The 18,293-nt window shown below is 56.2% G+C and overlaps 1 long non-coding RNA gene across 2 annotated transcripts in view; it reads right to left on the reverse strand.

Annotated features, from left to right (window-relative positions):
- The window catches only part of LOC137309619 (uncharacterized), a 154,165-nt gene extending 146,311 nt beyond the window's left edge, over nt 1–7,854 (reverse strand). For both annotated transcript variants that reach the window (XR_010959913.1, XR_010959912.1), the window contains exons 1-2: nt 7,798–7,854; nt 66–119 (exon numbers count right to left, since the gene is read on the reverse strand). This is a non-coding gene — a long non-coding RNA (uncharacterized lncRNA). The remainder of the gene's footprint in view (nt 1–65; nt 120–7,797) is intronic.
- Nucleotides 7,855–18,293: the final 10,439 nt, after the last annotated feature.

Here is an 18,293-nt window from a genome sequence, read left to right on the forward strand (position 1 = left end):
TTAGGGATTTGGCTCAGTGAGGGTACAGGAGAATATATGGATGTGAGCTCTTGCTGAGAAATTACCTGTGGCCCGTTCGGCCCAGGGGCTCCCTGCTGCCCAGGTTCACCTTCTTTTCCCTGAAAGAGTAACGGGATTGATTTGATTAGCAAAGTACTGATTGCTCTGAACTGTCACATGGCTATTGATGGAGGTGAAGGGTCGATGATCCCCATGGCGACCGGTATGAGGGGCTGTTGAGTTCAAGGGATGATGGTCACTCCCTGATCCCTCAGTGTGTAGACGTAGATTGGAAGGTCCCAACATGGATTCCCACCCTCTGCTCTGCCTGCTGATCATCCCAACAGCTGGCTCCAGAGCCTCTGGCCTTGGGAAGGGACAAACCATTCGGGCTGTGTTAGCGAAGGCCTAATCCATGGGACTGCAATTAATTTCTCTTTATATTAATTTAACCGTGTCCAATCACTCTTCAATTGGCGCTGATCTCACTCGCAGTTTGATTTTCGCTTTGATATCACAGGTCCTGTCACAAGACCTTCAGGGGCTGATAGGTGAGAGTGGGTATGTGGACAGAACGCCATCTTGTAGCTTATCTGTCTTTTAACTTCACAGGGACACGGGAGAGGTGTGACAATTTGAGGATGGTTCGGTGCCTGTAAAGATGAGGGTGGTTGTATTGATATATAAACGGCTGTACACAAAGGCCAACCTGGAAGGTGACATCTGTCGAAAGGAACTTGGCCTCAGGTGTTTTCACATTCGGGATTGTTAGATGGTCTTCCATACTTCATTTATTTCTGTAACTGACTTCATCCTAAGGATTTGATTGACAGATCAATCAGGATGTGACATCGAGTTACATTGAAACTACATCACTGAAACAGGCCATTCGGCCCAACGGGTCTATCCCGGTGTTTATGCTCCACACGAGCCTCCTCCCTCCCTACTCCATCTCACCCAATCACCATTTCCTTCTATTCCTTTCTCCCTCATGTGTTTATCCAGCTTCCCCTTAAATCAGCGTTTCCCAAACTGTGGGACAAGGGGAGGGGGGCGTGAAAAGTTCCAAAGCAGGGAGCAAACAGGTCGAAAAAATAAAATATATTCAGAAAAAACGATGTTGAGGTGTGTCTCCGAGTGAACACTTTTGCCGAGCTCCCTCCACGTGTCGCGGTTTGGGACATGGCCTTAGATTGTGACAATTCACTCACGTGAAGTCCCACCAAATAGGAATGACATTGATCCAGCACTCTGCCTCCCACTCACACAGCCCATTGGTCATTAATGGGCAGTATTGATGAAGGAGAATATTGCAGTGCTGGAGAGAAAGGATGTCCTGGAGGGGTCAAGGACAGAATCTATTTGGTTCGAGTTAAGAAACAATAGAGGTGCCATTACACTACTGGGTGTATTCTATAGGCACCAACTAGTGGGAAGGATGATGTGGAGATGCCGGTGATGGACTGGGGTTGACAATTGTAAACAATTTTACAACACCAAGTTATAGTCCAGCAATTTTATTTTAAATTCACAAGCTTTCGGAGACTTCCTCCTTCCTCAGGTAAATGTTTCAGGAGCTCCTTGAAGCCTACGCATTTATACATATAGAACAATACATGGTGTTTACAGACTGCCCCTGCAACTGCCCGTTGCCAAGGCAATCACCGTGTTCAGACAGAGAGGTGTTACCTGCAGAACCCCCGAATACACATTCAACAAAAAAACAAACAGGAAAAAAAACAGAGAGAGGCAGAAACATCCGGAAGGCAGAGAGAGCCAGCAAATGACCCATTATATTAAAAACAGATAACATTTGTTCGCTGGTGGGGTAACGTGTAGCGTGACATGAACCCAAGATCCCGGTTGAGGCCGTCCTCATGGGTGCGGAACTTAGCTATCAATTTCTGCTCGACGATTTTGCGTTGTCGTGTGTCTCGAAGGCCGCCTTGGAGTACGCTTACCCGAAGGTCGGTGGATGAATGTCCATGACTGCTGAAGTGTTCCCCGACTGGGAGGGAACCCTCCTGTTTGGCGATTGTTGCGCGGTGTCCGTTCATCCGTTGTCGCAGCGTCTGCATGGTCTCGCCAATGTACCATGCTCTGGGGCATCCTTTCCTGCAACGTATGAGGTAGACAACGTTGGCCGAGTCACAGGAGTATGAACCATGCACCTGGTGGGTGGTGTCCTCTCGTGTGATGGTGGTATCTGTGTCGATGATCTGGCATGTCTTGCAGAGGTTACCGTGGCAGGGTTGTGTGGCGTCGTGGACGCTGTTCTCTTGAAAGCTGGGTAATTTGCTGCGAACGATGGTCTGTTTGAGGTTGGGTGGCTGTTTGAGGTTGGGTGGCCGTCCGCACCCATGAGGACGGCCTCAACCGGGATCTTGGGTTCATGTCACGCTACACGTTACCCCACCAGCGAACAAATGTTATCTGTTTTTAATATAATGGGTCATTTGCTGGCTCTCTCTGCCTTCCGGATGTTTCTGCCTCTCTCTGTTTTTTTTCTCTGTTTTTTTTTCCCTGTTTGTTTTTTTGTTGAATGTGTATTCGGAGGTTCTGCAGGTGACACCTCTCTGTCTGAACACGGTGATTGCCTTGGCAACGGGCAGTTGCAGGGGCAGTCTGTAAACACCATGTATTGTTCTATATGTATAAATGCGTAGGCTTCAAGGAGCTCCTGAAACATTTACCTGAGGAAGGAGGAAGTCTCCGAAAGCTTGTGAATTTAAAATAAAATTGCTGGACTATAACTTGGTGTTGTAAAATTGTTTACAATAGTGGGAAGGAGATAGAGGAGAAAATTAGCAGGGAAATTACAGAGAGGTGCAAGAACCATAGAGTAGTGATAATGGGGGACTTCAACTATCTTAATATAGACTGGGATAGTAATAGTGTAAAGGGCAGAGAGGGGGAGGAATTTCTGAAGTGTGTTCAGGAGAACGTTCTTCATCTGTATGTTTCCGGCCCAATGAGGAAGGAGGCATTGCTGGATCTGGTTCTGGGGAATGAGGTGGGCCAAGTGGAGCAAGTGTCAGTGGGGGAACATTTAGGGAGCAGCGATCATAGTATCATAAGGGTTAGAATAGTTACGGAAAAGGACACGGAGCAATCTAGAGTAAAAATACTGAATTGGAGGAGGGCCAATTTCAGTGGGATGAGAACAGATCTGGCCCAGGTAAATTGGAATCAAAGATTGGCAGGCAAAACTGTAATTGAACAGTGGGCGGCCTTTAAAGAGATGGTATCCATGTTGCTACTGCCCCCTTTATTCCATGGGCCGCAATCTTGATGATAAGCCTACCATGCGGCATTTTATTAAAGGCCTTTTGAAAGTCCATATACATCACATCAATTGCATTGCCCAAATCTACCCTCTCTGTTCCCTCATCAAAAAACTCTATCGGGTTAGTTAAACATGATTTGCTTTTAACAAATCCGTGCTGGTTTTCCCTAATCAATCCACACTCCCATGAGGCAGAAAGGTAGGGCAACTAAAGCCAGAACTCCCTGGATGACAAGAGATAGTGAGTAATGGAAAAAAGGGGGGGGTAGAGATTCTGGTCACATTTGAAGGTTCAGACGGTTGCTTTTCTCAGTCAGAGTGGATTGTGTCCAAGGGCCAGGTGAGAAATGTTGGCTTTTTAAAAGCTCTTGGGTTCTTGCTGGTTGCACTCAGAGTAGAAATGGTGAAACAGCCCCACCCACTCGATTACATGGCCGTGGGCAGGAAATAGAGCCCAGAACTACGCCTCCAGCCTATCCTGTTCTGAGATTCCCAGTGAGCTCGGTGCCCCAGTGAGCTCGGGGCCCCAGTGAGCATTAGAACATAAGAAATAGGTACACAGGACACAGCAGACCAGCTACGTTATACCGCCAAACAGACGAGGCAACGGAACTACGCTGCCTACATGAAAACCAAGAGCAGGAAGCTTGAGAAACTCGGCATCACCACCAGCAACGACCAAGCTTCCCCTGGTACCACGGTTGCAACCACAGGGAAGTCTATTGTCAATTTATCCGACCACACCCTTCAACCAGACGAAATCGAAGTTCTCAGCCGAGGGCTCAATTTCTGCCCCACTACCAAAATGGACCCCACTAGTCTCGCGGCGGACACAGAGGAATTCATCAGGAGAATGAGGCTCCGGGAATTCTACCACAAACCCCAAGATTTCAGCAGCGAACCCAATGAGACAATCGACGATCCGGAACAGCAGACAGAGGGATCCGCGGTACAGCAACCGAAGAGGAAAGAGTCAAACTGGACTCCTCCGGAGGGTCGCTGCCCTCAGCTGGACATGTATGCTCAAGCTGTCAGGAAATGCGTCAATGCCAGATTCATCAGCCGCACTCAGAAGACAGTCCAGAATGTCACCCGAGCACAACGCAACGCCATCAACGCTCTCAAGACCAACCGCAACATCGTCATCAAACCAGCAGACAAAGGAGGAGCCATCGTCATACAAAACAGAACAGACTATTGCAAAGAAGCATACCGACAACTGGACAACCAGGAACACTACAGACGGTTACCCGCAGATCCGACCAAAGAACACACCCACCAGCTCAACAAACTGATCAAGACCTTCGATCCAGACCTTCAAAGCATCCTACGCATTCTCATCCCACGTAATCCCCGCGTGGGAGACTTCTACTGCCTCCCAAAGATACACAAAGCCAACACACCCGGACGTCCCATCGTATCAGGCAACGGAACCCTGTGTGAGAACCTCTCTGGATACATCGAGGGCATCCTGAAACCCATCGTACAGGGAACCCCCAGCTTCTGTCGTGACACTACAGACTTCCTACAAAAACTCAGTACCCACGGACCAGTTGAACCAGGAACACTTCTCACCACGATGGACGTCTCGGCACTATACACCAGTATCCCCCACGATGACGGCATCGCTGCGACAGCATCAATACTCAACACCAACAACAGCCAATCTCCAGAAGCCATCCTACAACTCATCCGCTTCATCCTGGATCACAATGTCTTCACCTTCGATAACCAGTTCTTTACCCAAACACACGGAACAGCCATGGGGACCAAATTCGCACCCCAATACGCCAACATTTTCATGCACAAGTTCGAGCAGGACTTCTTCACTGCACAAGACCTCCAACCAACACTATACACCAGATACATCGACGACATTTTCTTTCTATGGACCCACGGCAAGGAATCACTAAAGAGACTACACGATAACATCAACAAGTTCCATCCCACCATCAAGCTCACCATGGACTACTCCTCAGAATCAGTTTCTTTCTTGGACACACGAATCTCCATCAAAGACGGGCACCTCAGCACCTCACTCTACCGCAAGCCCACGGACAACCTCACGATGCTCCACTTTTCCAGCTTCCACCCTAACCACGTCAAAGAGGCCATCCCCTATGGACAGGCCCTGCGAATACACAGGGTCTGCTCAGACGAGGAGGAACGCGATGGACACCTACAGACGCTGAAAGACGCCCTAGTAAGAACGGGATATGACGCTCGACTCATCGATCGACAGTTCCGACGGGCCACAGCAAAAAATCGCATAGACCTCCTCAGGAGACTAACACGGGACGCAACCAACAGAGTACCCTTTGTCGTCCAGTACTTCCCCGGAGCGGAGAAACTACGCCATGTTCTCCGCAGCCTTCAACATGTCATCAATGAGGACAAACACCTCGCTATGGCCATCCCCACACCTCCACTACTCGCCTTTAAACAGCCACCCAACCTCAAACAGACCATCGTTCGCAGCAAACTACCTAGCTTTCAAGAGAACAGCGTCCACGACGCCACACAACCCTGCCACGGTAACCTCTGCAAGACATGCCAGATCATCGACACAGATACCACCATCACACGAGATGACACCACCCACCAGGTGCATGGTTCATACTCCTGTGACTCAGCCAACGTTGTCTACCTCATACGTTGCAGGAAAGGATGCCCCAGAGCATGGTACATTGGCGAGACCATGCAGACGCTGCGACAACGGATGAACGGACACCGCGCAACAATCGCCAAACAGGAGGGTTCCCTCCCAGTCGGGGAACACTTCAGCAGTCATGGACATTCATCCACCGACCTTCGGGTAAGCGTACTCCAAGGCGGCCTTCGAGACACACGACAACGCAAAATCGTCGAGCAGAAATTGATAGCCAAGTTCCGCACCCATGAGGACGGCCTCAACCGGGATCTTGGGTTCATGTCACGCTACACGTTACCCCACCAGCGAACAAATGTTATCTGTTTTTAATATAATGGGTCATTTGCTGGCTCTCTCTGCCTTCCGGATGTTTCTGCCTCTCTCTGTGTGTTTTTTTTTTCTCTGTTTTTTTTCCCTGTTTGTTTTTTTGTAGAATGTGTATTCGGAGGTTCTGCAGGTAACACCTCTCTGTCTGAACACGGTGATTGCCTTGGCAACGGGCAGTTGCAGGGGCAGTCTGTAAACACCATGTATTATTGTTCAATATGTATAAATGCGTAGGCTTCAAGGAGATCTTGAAACATTTGCCTGAGGAAGGAGAAAATCTCCGAAAGCTTGTGAATTTAAAATAAAATTGCTGGACTATAACTTGGTGTTGTAAAATTGTTTACAATTGTCAACCCCAGTCCATCACCGGCATCTCCACATCATAAGAAATAGGAGCAGGAGTTGGCCATTCGGCCCCTCGAGCCTGCTCCACCATTCAATCAGATCATGGCTGATCTTCGACCTCAACTCCACTTTCCTGTCCGATCCCCATATCCCTGGATTCCCCGAGAGTCCAAAAATCTATCAATCTCAGCCTTGGGTATATTCAACGACTGAGCATCCACAGCCCTCTGAGATAGAGAATTCAAAAGATTCACAACCCTCTGAGTGAAGAAATTTCTCCCCATCTCAGTCTTAAATGGCCGACCCCTTATCCTGAGACTATTCCCCCTAGTTCTAGACTCTCCAGCCAGGGGAAACAACCTCTCAGCATCAACCCTGTCGAGCCCCCTCAGAATCTTATACGTTTCAATGAGATCACCTCTCATTCGTCTAAACTCCTGAGAGTTTGGGCCCATTCTACTCAATCTCTCCTCATAGGGCAACCCTCTCATCCCAGGATCACATCCCGGCGAGCTCAGTGTCTCCCCCCAGATCACATGGACAAGAATGGCGGGAACTCGTCTACCAGGGAATCATGGGAACAAGGTCACACCCTTCCGGCATTGGGCCCCGGCGGCCTGTGGGCGGGCGGCCCCCGGCGGCCTGTGGGCGGGCGGCCCCCGGCGGCCTGTGGGCGGGCGGCCCCCGGCGGCCTGTGGGCGGGCGGCCCCCAGGGGTCTGTGGGCGGGCGGCCCCCAGGGGTCTGTGGGCGGGCGGCCCCCAGGGGTCTGTGGGCGGGCGGCCCCCAGGGGTCTGTGGGCGGGCGGCCCCCAGGGGTCTGTGGGCGGGCGGCCCCCGGCGGTCTGTGGGCGGGCGGCCCCCGGCGGTCTGTGGGCGGGCGGCCCCCAGGGGTCTGTGGGCGGGCGGCCCCCAGGGGTCTGTGGGCGGGCGGCCCCCAGGGGTCTGTGGGCGGGCGGCCCCCAGGGGTCTGTGGGCGGGCGGCCCCCAGGGGTCTGTGGGCGGGCGGCCCCCGGCGGTCTGTGGGCGGGCGGCCCCCAGGGGTCTGTGGGCGGGCGGCCCCCGGCGGTCTGTGGGCGGGCGGCCCCCGGCGGTCTGTGGGCGGGCGGCCCCCGGCGGTCTGTGGGCGGGCGGCCCCCAGGGGTCTGTGGGCCATCCCATGGATTCCTGTCCCACACCCAAATCTACTCACTGGATAGCCTGGTGACTCTCCTCTTCCTCTGGGTCCCGGTCGTCCTGGGTCTCCTCGAGCTCCCCGTCGCCCCGAGTCTCCTTCCACACCACGTTTCCCTGGGAAACCCTAGATAAGGAGCCCGAGAAGGTCATTATTTATTATTCATCCTGGAGAGAGTTTGCGATTGAGTTACTCAAGGGTTGTGTTTTGAAACAAAAATAGTGTCACATGTTTAAAAGAAGCACGTGACGGGGGTTTGGTTTGATGTGTTAATAAACTAATCATCCTTTCTGTTGTCTACAGTGAAGAGGGACCTGCTGGGGGATGGATCCTGATTCAAGTCAGCCCAACATGAGAAAACACTCCACACAGAGGGGGGCTGGTCAGTTTAATTGTCTGACCTCCCGGCAAACCCCTGAATGGGGCAATAGTCAGAGGCCCTGCACCTTCTACTTCCCGTGAATAAACAGAGATACAGGATCAAAGGGACACAGCCAGACAGACAGACAGCCAGCAATCCAGACAGTCAAACAGCCAGAGAGTCAGACAGACACAGGTGTGGGACAGAAGCCTGGCCTGGTGCGGGAGAAGGCCAGAGGCTGTCAGGATCAGAAGGCTGACCAGGAGAAGGCTGTCCAATGGGAGCAGTGTGACACCTTGTTATGATTGTCTTGTCTCGAGGCGGGCTCAGGAGTTAGTTGAACCAAGGTGAGGTTTGATTGTCTCTGTTACTGTGTGTGAGTGCTCTCTGTCGATGAGGGTTAACGATTGGTATCTGTCCTCGTCCCACTGAAGGATTTCGTCCACACACGAGAGCACATGCAAAGGACACGAGGTCCATCCCGATCACAAGGGGGTCCCCGTGGTTACACCCCTGGGTTGTGCGATAGAATGGGCGCAATCAGCAACAACAATTTGCATTTATATAGCATCTTTAACGTAGTAAAACGTCCCAAGGCGCTTCACAGGAGAGCAATCAGACAAAATTTCACACCGAGCCGCATAAGGAGACATTAGGACAGGTGACCAACAGCTTGGTCAAAGAGGTAAGTTTTAAGGAGTGTCTTAAAGGAGAGAGAGGCGGAGAGGTTTGGGGAGGGAATTCCAGAGCTTTGGGCTTGAGGCAGCTGAAGGCACGGCCGCCAATGGTGGAGCAATGAAAATCGGGGATGAGCAAGAGGCCAGAATTGGAGGAGCGCAGAGATCTCGGAGGGTCGTAGGGCTGGAGGAGGTCACAGAGATAGGGAGGGGCGAGGGCCATGGAGGGATTTGAAAAAAAGAAGAACATTTTAAAATCGAGGCGTTCCCAGACAGGTCAGCGAGCACAGGGGTGATGGGTGAACGGGACTTGGTGCGAGTTAGGATACGGGCAGCAGAGTTTTGGGTGAGCTCAAGGTTATGGAGGATGGAAGATGGGAGGCCGGACAGGAGAGCATTGGGACAGTGAGTGGGGGAGGGGGTCGGGGTAGGGCGATGGTCAGAGTGAGTGGGGGAGGGGTCGGGGGCGGGGCGATGGTCAGAGTGAGTGGGGGAGGGGGTCGGGGGCAGGGTGATGGTCAGAGTGAGTGGGGGAGGGGGTCGGGGGCAGGGCGATGGTCAGAGTGAGTGGGGGAGGGGGTCGGGGGCAGGGCGATGGTCAGAGTGAGTGGGGGAGGGGGTCGGGGGCAGGGCGATGGTCAGAGTGAGTGGGGGAGGGGGTCGGGGGCAGGGCGATGGTCAGAGTGAGTGGGAGAGGGTGTCGGGGGCAGGGCGATGGTCAGAGTGAGTGGGGGAGGGGGTCGGGGGCAGGGTGATGGTCAGAGTGAGTGGGGGAGGGGGTCGGGGGCGGGGCGATGGTCAGAGTGAGTGGGGGAGGGGGTCGGGGGCAGGGCGATGGTCAGAGTGAGTGGGGGAGGGGGTCGGGGGCAGGGTGATGGTCAGAGTGAGTGGGGGAGGGGGTCGGGGTCAGGGCGATGGTCAGAGTGAGTGGGGGAGGGGGTCGGGGGCAGGGCGATGGTCAGAGTGAGTGGGGGAGGGGGTCGGGGCGATGGTCAGAGTGAGTGGGGGAGGGGGTCGGGGGCAGGGCGATGGTCAGAGTGAGTGGGGGAGGGGGTCGGGGGCAGGGCGATGGTCAGAGTGAGTGGGGGAGGGGGTCGGGGCAGGGCGATGGTCAGAGTGAGTGGGGGAGGGGGTCGGGGGGCAGGGCGATGGTCAGAGTGAGTGGGGGAGGGGGTCGGGGGCAGGGCGAGGGTCAGAGTGAGTGGGGGAGGGGGTCGGGGGCAGGGCGCTGGTCAGAGTGAGTGGGGGAGGGGGTCGGGGGCAGGGCGAGGGTCAGAGTGAGTGGGGGAGGGGGTCGGGGGCGATGGTCAGAGTGAGTGGGGGAGGGGGAGGGCGATGGTCAGAGTGAGTGGGGGAGGGGGTCGGGGGGCAGGGCGAGGGTCAGAGTGAGTGGGGGAGGGGGTCGGGGGGCAGGGCGAGGGTCAGAGTGAGTGGGGGAGGGGGTCGGGGGCGGGGCGATGGTCAGAGTGAGTGGGGGAGGGGGTCGGGGGGCAGGGCGAGGGTCAGAGTGAGTGGGGGAGGGGGTCGGGGGCGGGGCGATGGTCAGAGTGAGTGGGGGAGGGGGTCGGGGGCGGGGCGATGGTCAGAGTGAGTGGGGGAGGGGGTCGGGGGCAGGGCGATGGTCAGAGTGAGTGGGGGAGGGGGTCGGGGCAGGGCGATGGTCAGAGTGAGTGGGGGAGGGGGTCGGGGGGAGGGCGATGGTCAGAGTGAGTGGGGGAGGGGGTTGGGGGCAGGGCGAGGGTCAGAGTGAGTGGGGGAGGGGGTCGGGGGCGATGGTCAGAGTGAGTGGGGGAGGGGGTCGGGGGAGGGCGATGGTCAGAGTGAGTGGGGGAGGGGGTCGGGGGCAGGGCGAGGGTCAGAGTGAGTGGGGGAGGGGGTCGGGGGCAGGGCGAGGGTCAGAGTGAGTGGGGGAGGGGGTCGGGGGCAGGGCGCTGGTCAGAGTGAGTGGGGGAGGGGGTCGGGGGCAGGGCGAGGGTCAGAGTGAGTGGGGGAGGGGGTCGGGGGCGATGGTCAGAGTGAGTGGGGGAGGGGGGAGGGCGATGGTCAGAGTGAGTGGGGGAGGGGGTCGGGGCGGGGCGATGGTCAGAGTGAGTGGGGGAGGGGGTCGGGGGGCAGGGCGAGGGTCAGAGTGAGTGGGGGAGGGGGTCGGGGCAGGGCGATGGTCAGAGTGAGTGGGGGAGGGGGTCGGGGGGAGGGCGATGGTCAGTGAGTGGGGGAGGGGGTTGGGGGCAGGGCGAGGGTCAGAGTGAGTGGGGGAGGGGGTCGGGGGCGATGGTCAGAGTGAGTGGGGGAGGGGGTCGGGGGCAGGGCGATGGTCAGAGTGAGTGGGGGAGGGGGTCGGGGGCAGGGCGATGGTCAGAGTGAGTGGGGGAGGGGGTCGGGGGCAGGGCGATGGTCAGAGTGAGTGGGGGAGGGGGTCGGGGGCAGGGCGATGGTCAGAGTGAGTGGGGGAGGGGGTCGGGGGCAGGGCGATGGTCAGAGTGAGTGGGGGAGGGGGTCGGGGCAGGGCGATGGTCAGAGTGAGTGGGGGAGGGGGTCGGGGGCAGGGCGATGGTCAGAGTGAGTGGGGGAGGGGGTCGGGGGCAGGGCGATGGTCAGAGTGAGTGGGGGAGGGGGTCGGGGGCGATGGTCAGAGTGAGTGGGGGAGGGGGTCGGGGGCGATGGTCAGAGTGAGTGGGGGAGGGGGTCGGGGGCGATGGTCAGAGTGAGTGGGGGAGGGGGTCGGGGGCGATGGTCAGAGTGAGTGGGGGAGGGGGTCGGGGGCGATGGTCAGAGTGAGTGGGGGAGGGGGGAGGGGGCGATGGTCAGAGTGAGTGGGGGAGGGGGTCGGGGGGCAGGGCGAGGGTCAGAGTGAGTGGGGGAGGGGGTCGGGGGGCAGGGCGAGGGTCAGAGTGAGTGGGGGAGGGGGTCGGGGGTGGGGCGATGGTCAGAGTGAGTGGGGGAGGGGGTCGGGGGGCAGGGCGATGGTCAGAGTGAGTGGGGGAGGGGGTCGGGGGCGGGGCGATGGTCAGAGTGAGTGGGGGAGGGGGTCGGGGGCGGGGCGATGGTCAGAGTGAGTGGGGGAGGGGGTCGGGGGCAGGGCGAGGGTCAGAGTGAGTGGGGGAGGGGGTCGGGGGCGGGGCGATGGTCAGAGTGAGTGGGGGAGGGGTCGGGGGCAGGGAGTGTCGATGAAAGGATTGACTCAGTCTTTATCTGACATGGGCTCTGCTTCCTGGAGACTCACCGGAGTCCCTCGTCTTCCCTTCGGTCCTGACTCCCCTCGCCTTCCCTGAAAAGGAAATGTTGATGGAGTTAGACATTGGACATATTGTCTTGAGGGGTTCCAATAGCTCAAGAGCCCTGCACCATTCACAAGCAGCTCCTGAACAGGCCTGGGTCAGGTCACTGAGAGTCACGGGCCTGGTGTGTTTCCAACTTCAAATCTGGCCTCATTTGGAGACCAGTTTGAAAAGTTGTCTTTTTTTATTCATTGTGGGGATGTGGGCGTCGCTGGCAAGGCTGGCATTTATTGCCCATCTCCTAGTTACCCTGAGAAGGTGGTGCTGGGCCTTCATGAACTGCTGGTAATGGTTCGATATCACTTCAGAGGGCAGTTAAGTGTCAATCACATCAGTGTGGGGACAGGAGTCACACATCGGCCCAGACCGGGTAAGGACGGCAGGTTTCCTTCCCTGAAGAGCAGGGGAGTTCTCTCCGGTGTCCTGGGACCAATATTTATCCCTCAACCAACATCACTAAAACAGATTATCTGCTCATTTATCATATTGCTGTTTGTGGGATCTTGCTGTGCGCGGTTTAGCTGCCGCGATTCCTACATGACAACAGTGACCACACTTCAAAAGTACCCCATTGGCTGTGAAGCGTTTGGGATGTCCTGAGGTCATGAAAGGCGCTGTAGAAAAGCAAGTCTCTCTTTTCGAAGGATGGGTTGTTTATGACAATCCGAATGCTTCACGGTCACTTTCACTGACACCAGCTTTTTATTTCCCGATGTTTTTTAGACTGAAATCAAACTGCCACTGTGGGATTTGAACTGACGTTCTCTGGATTATTAAAGTAACATAAGCAGTGCACCACCGCACCCATTGCTGTATCATACTGACAGGGTAGAGTATCCCAGGTCCAGTGTGCAAGGTCAGTGGACCCTGGGCACAGACTCTGTTGCCTGTGCCCCTCAGAGTGGGCCAGCCTGTTGCTTGTGCCCGTGTGCACTGCGGGTACCATATTGGGTTGGGTTTGGGTTCGGCACATTTCCCTGGTGTGGGACTTCAGTCACATATAAGGACGGCAGGTTTCCTTCCCTGAAGACCAAGTGGAGACTGACCAGCCACTGATGATAGGCTGGACACAGAGGCCTGAATCCCTTGAACATGGTACAGTACAGTAGCATAGTGGTTATGATACTGGACGAGTAATCCAGAGGCCTGGACTAATAATCCAGAGTCATGAGTTCAAATCCCACCACGGCAGCTGGGGAATTTAAATTCAAATAATTAAATAAAAATCTGGAATAAAAAAAAACTAGTATCAGTAATGTCCTTACCCGGTCTGGCCTATAAGCGACTCCAGACCCACAGCAATGTGGTTGATTCGCCCTCTGAAATGGCCTAGCGAGCCACTCAGTTGTACAATCCCGCTACAGAAAGTCACAATAAGAATAAAACCGGACGGGCCACTAGGCACCGGACACGACAAAGGCAAACCAAGCCCTGTCGACCCTGCAAAGTCCTCCTCACTAACATCTGGGGACTTGTGCCAAAATTCGGAAAACCTGAGAGTCCTCAACATTGACTCCGGACCCCATGAAATCTCATGGCATCAGGTCAAACATGGGCAAGGAAACCTCCTGCTGATTACCACCTACCGTCCTCCCTCAGCTGATGAATCAGTCCTCCTGCATGTTGAGCACCACTTGGAGGAAGCACTGAGGGTAGCAAGGGCACAGAATGTACTCTGGGTGGGGGACTTCAATGTCCATCACCAAGAGTGGCTCGGTAGCACCACTACTGACCGAGCTGGCCGAGTTCTGAAGGACGTAACTGCCAGACTGGGCCTGCGGCAGGTGGTGAGCAAACCAATACGAGGGAAAAACTTACTTGACCTCGTCCTCATCAATCTACCTGTCGCAAATGCATCTGTCCATGACAGTATAGATAGGAGTGACCACCGCACAGTCCTCGTGGAGACGAAGTCCTGTCTTCACACTGAGGACACCATCCAACGTGTTGTGTGGCACTACCACCGTGCTAAATGGGATAGATTCAGAACAGATCTAGCAGCTCAAAACTGGGCATCCATGAGACGCTGTGGGCCATCAGCAGCAGCAGAATTGTAACCCTGGTTCAATGAGGAGTGTAGAAGAGCATGCCAGGAGCAGCACCAGGCATAACTAAAAACGAGGTGCCAACCTGGTGAAGCTACAACTCAGGACTACATGCATGCTAAACAGTGGAAGCAACATGCTATAGACAGAGCTAAGTGATTCCACAACCAACAGATCGGATCAAAGCTCTGCACTCCTGCCCCATCCAGTCGTGAATGGTGGTGGACAATTAAACAACCAATGGGAGGAGGAGGCTCTGTAAACATCCCCATCCTCAATGATGGCGGAGTCCAGCACGTGAGTGCAAAAGACAAGGCTGAAGCGTTTGCAACCATCTTCAGCCAGAAGTGCCGAGTGGATGATCCATCTCGGCCTCCTCCCGATATCCCCACCATCACAGAAGCCAGTCTTCAGCCAATTCGATTCACTCCACGTGATATCAAGAAACGGCTGAGTGCACTGGATACAGCAAAGGCTATGGGCCCCGACAACATCCCGGCTGTAGTGCTGAAGACTTGTGCTCCAGAACTAGCTGCGCCTCTAGCCAAACTGTTCCAGTACAGCTACAACACTGGCATCTACCCGACAATGTGGAAAATTGCCCATGTATGTCCTGTCCACAAAAAGCAGGACAAATCCAATCCGGCCAATTACCGCCCCATCAGTCTACTCTCAATCATCAGCAAAGTGATGGAAGGTGTCGTCGACAGTGCTATCAAGCGGCACTTACTCACCAATAACCTGCTCACCGATGCTCAGTTTGGGTTCCGCCAGGACCACTCGGCTCCAGACCTCATTACAGCCTTGGTCCAAACATGGACAAAAGAGCTGAATTCCAGAGGTGAGGTGAGAGTGACTGCCCTTGACATCAAGGCAGCATTTGACCGAGTGTGGCACCAAGGAGCCCTAGTAAAATTGAAGTCAATGGGAATCAGGGGGAAAACTCTCCAGTGGCTGGAGTCATACCTAGCACAAAGGAAGATGGTAGTGGTTGTTGGAGGCCAATCTTCTCAGCCCCAGGACATTGCTGCAGGAGTTCCTCAAGGCAGTGTCCTAGGCCCAACCATCTTCAGCTGCTTCATCAATGACCTTCACTCCATCATAAGGTCAGAAATGGGGATGTTCGCTGATGATTGTACAGTGTTCAGTTCCATTCGCAACCCCTCAGATAATGAAGCAGTCAGAGCCCGCATGCAGCAAGACCTGGACAACATCCAGGCTTGGGCTCATAAGTGGCAAGTAACATTCGCGCCAGGCAAGTGCCAGGCAATGACCATCTCCAACAAGAGAGAGTCTAACCACCTCCCCTTGACATTCAACGGCATTACCATCGCCGAATCCCCCACCATCAACATCCTGGGGGTCACCATTGACCAGAAACTTAACTGGACCAGCCACATAAATACTGTGGCTACAAGAGCAGGTCAGAGGCTGGGTATTCTGCGGCGAGTGACTCACCTCCTGACTCCCCAAAGCCTTTCCACCATCTACAAGGCACAAGTTAGGAGTGTGATGGAATACTCTCCACTTGTCTGGATGAGTGCAGCTCCAACAACACTCAAAAAGCTCGACACCATCCAGGACAAAGCAGCCCGCTTGATTGGCACCCCATCCACCACCCTAAACATTCACTCCCTTCACCACCGGCGCACCGTGGCTGCAGTGTGCACCATCCACAGGATGCACTGCAGCAACTCGCCAAGGCTTCTTCGACAGCACCTCCCAAACCCGCGACCTCTACCACCTAGAAGGACAAGAGCAGCAGGCACATGGGAACAACACCACCTGCACGTTCCCCTCCAAGTCACACACCATCCCGACTTGGAAATATATCGCCGTTCCTTCATCGTCACTGGGTCAAAATCCTGGAACTCCCTTCCTAACAGCACTGTGGGAGAACCCAGATGTGGTCAGTGTCCTTTGCCTCTCGGCCCTGATCGAGGGTATCGATTCCCCCCCAATGGGTTTCCTGCAGTGAATCCCGTCACCAGCCGCACCAACCAGGAGGTCGGAGGTCAATTGCTGCTGGGTGAGGCTGGGGACGTCCACCCTCGAGCACTTAAAGAAAAAACTCCCATTTCTACCTTTCACGGCCTCAGGACATCCCAAAGCCCTTTACGGACAATGAAGTAGTTTTGAAGTGTGGTCACTGTTGTAATGTAGGAAACACGGCAGCCAATTTGTGCACAGCAAGATCCCACAAACAGCAATGTGATAATGAGCAGATAATCTGTTTTAGTGATTTGGTTGAGGGATAAATATTAGCCCCAGGACACCGGGGAGAACTCCCCTGCTCTTCGTCGAAATAGAGCCATGGGATCTTTTACGTCCACCTGAGAGGGCAGGCAGGGCCTTGGTTTAATATTTCATCCGAAAGACGGCACCTCTGACAGTGCGGCGCTCCCTCGGTACTGACCCTCCGACAGTGCGGCGCTCCCTCGGTACTGACCCTCCGACAGTGCGGCGCTCCCTCGGTACTGACCCTCCGACAGTGCGGCGCTCCCTCGGTACTGACCCTCCGACAGTGCGGCGCTCCCTCGGTACTGACCCTCCGACAGTGCGGCGCTCCCTCGGTACTGACCCTCCGACAGTGCGGCGCTTCCTCGGTACTGACCCTCCGACAGTGCGGCGCTCCCTCGGTACTGACCCTCCGACAGTGCGGCGCTCCCTCGGTACTGACCCTCCGACAGTGCGGCGCTCCCTCGGTACTGACCCTCCGACAGTGCGGCGCTCCCTCGGTACTGACCCTCCGACAGTGCGGCGCTCCCTCGGTACTGACCCTCCGACAGTGCGGCGCTTCCTCGGTACTGACCCTCCGACAGTGCGGCGCTCCCTCGGTACTGACCCTCCGACAGTGCGGCGCTCCCTCGGTACTGACCCTCCGACAGTGCGGCGCTCCCTCAGTACTGACCCTCCGACAGTGCGGCGCTCCCTCAGTACTGACCCTCCGACAGTGCGGCGCTCCCTCAGTACTGACCCTCCGACAGTGCGGCGCTCCCTCAGTACTGACCCTCCGACAGTGCGGCACTCCCTCAGTACTGACCCTCCGACAGTGCGGCGCTCCCTCAGTACTGACCCTCCGACAGTGCGGCACTCCCTCAGTACTGACCCTCCGACAGTGCGGCGCTCCCTCGGTACTGACCCTCCGACAGTGCGGCGCTCCCTCGGTACTGACCCTCCGACAGTGCGGCGCTCCCTCGGTACTGACCCTCCGACAGTGCGGCGCTCCCTCGGTACTGACCCTCCGACAGTGCGGCGCTCCCTCGGTACTGACCCTCCGACAGTGCGGCGCTCCCTCGGTACTGACCCTCCGACAGTGCGGCGCTTCCTCGGTACTGACCCTCCGACAGTGCGGCGCTCCCTCGGTACTGACCCTCCGACAGTGCGGCGCTCCCTCGGTACTGACCCTCCGACAGTGCGGCGCTCCCTCGGTACTGACCCTCCGACAGTGCGGCGCTCCCTCGGTACTGACCCTCCGACAGTGCGGCGCTCCCTCGGTACTGACCCTCCGACAGTGCGGCGCTTCCTCGGTACTGACCCTCCGACAGTGCGGCGCTCCCTCGGTACTGACCCTCCGACAGTGCGGCGCTCCCTCGGTACTGACCCTCCGACAGTGCGGCGCTCCCTCAGTACTGACCCTCCGACAGTGCGGCGCTCCCTCAGTACTGACCCTCCGACAGTGCGGCGCTCCCTCAGTACTGACCCTCCGACAGTGCGGCGCTCCCTCAGTACTGACCCTCCGACAGTGCGGCGCTCCCTCAGTACTGACCCTCCGACAGTGCGGCACTCCCTCAGTACTGACCCTCCGACAGTGCGGCGCTCCCTCAGTACTGACCCTCCGACAGTGCGGCACTCCCTCAGTACTGACCCTCCGACAGTGCGGCGCTCCCTCAGGACTGACCCTCCGACAGTGCGGCACTCCCTCAGTACTGACCCTCCGACAGTGCAACGCTCCCTCAGTACCGACCCTCCGACAGTGCAGCGCTCCCTCAGTACTGACCCTCCGACAGTGCAGCACTCCCTCAGTACTGACCCTCCGACAGTGCGGCACTCCCTCAGTACTGACCCTCCGACAGTGCGGCCCTCCCTCAGTACTGACCCTCCGACAGTGCGGCGCTCCCTCAGTACTGACCCTCCGACAGTGCGGCACTCC

Source organism: Heptranchias perlo, unplaced genomic scaffold (assembly GCF_035084215.1).
Source record: "Heptranchias perlo isolate sHepPer1 unplaced genomic scaffold, sHepPer1.hap1 HAP1_SCAFFOLD_172, whole genome shotgun sequence".
Lineage (NCBI taxonomy): Eukaryota > Metazoa > Chordata > Chondrichthyes > Hexanchiformes > Hexanchidae > Heptranchias > Heptranchias perlo.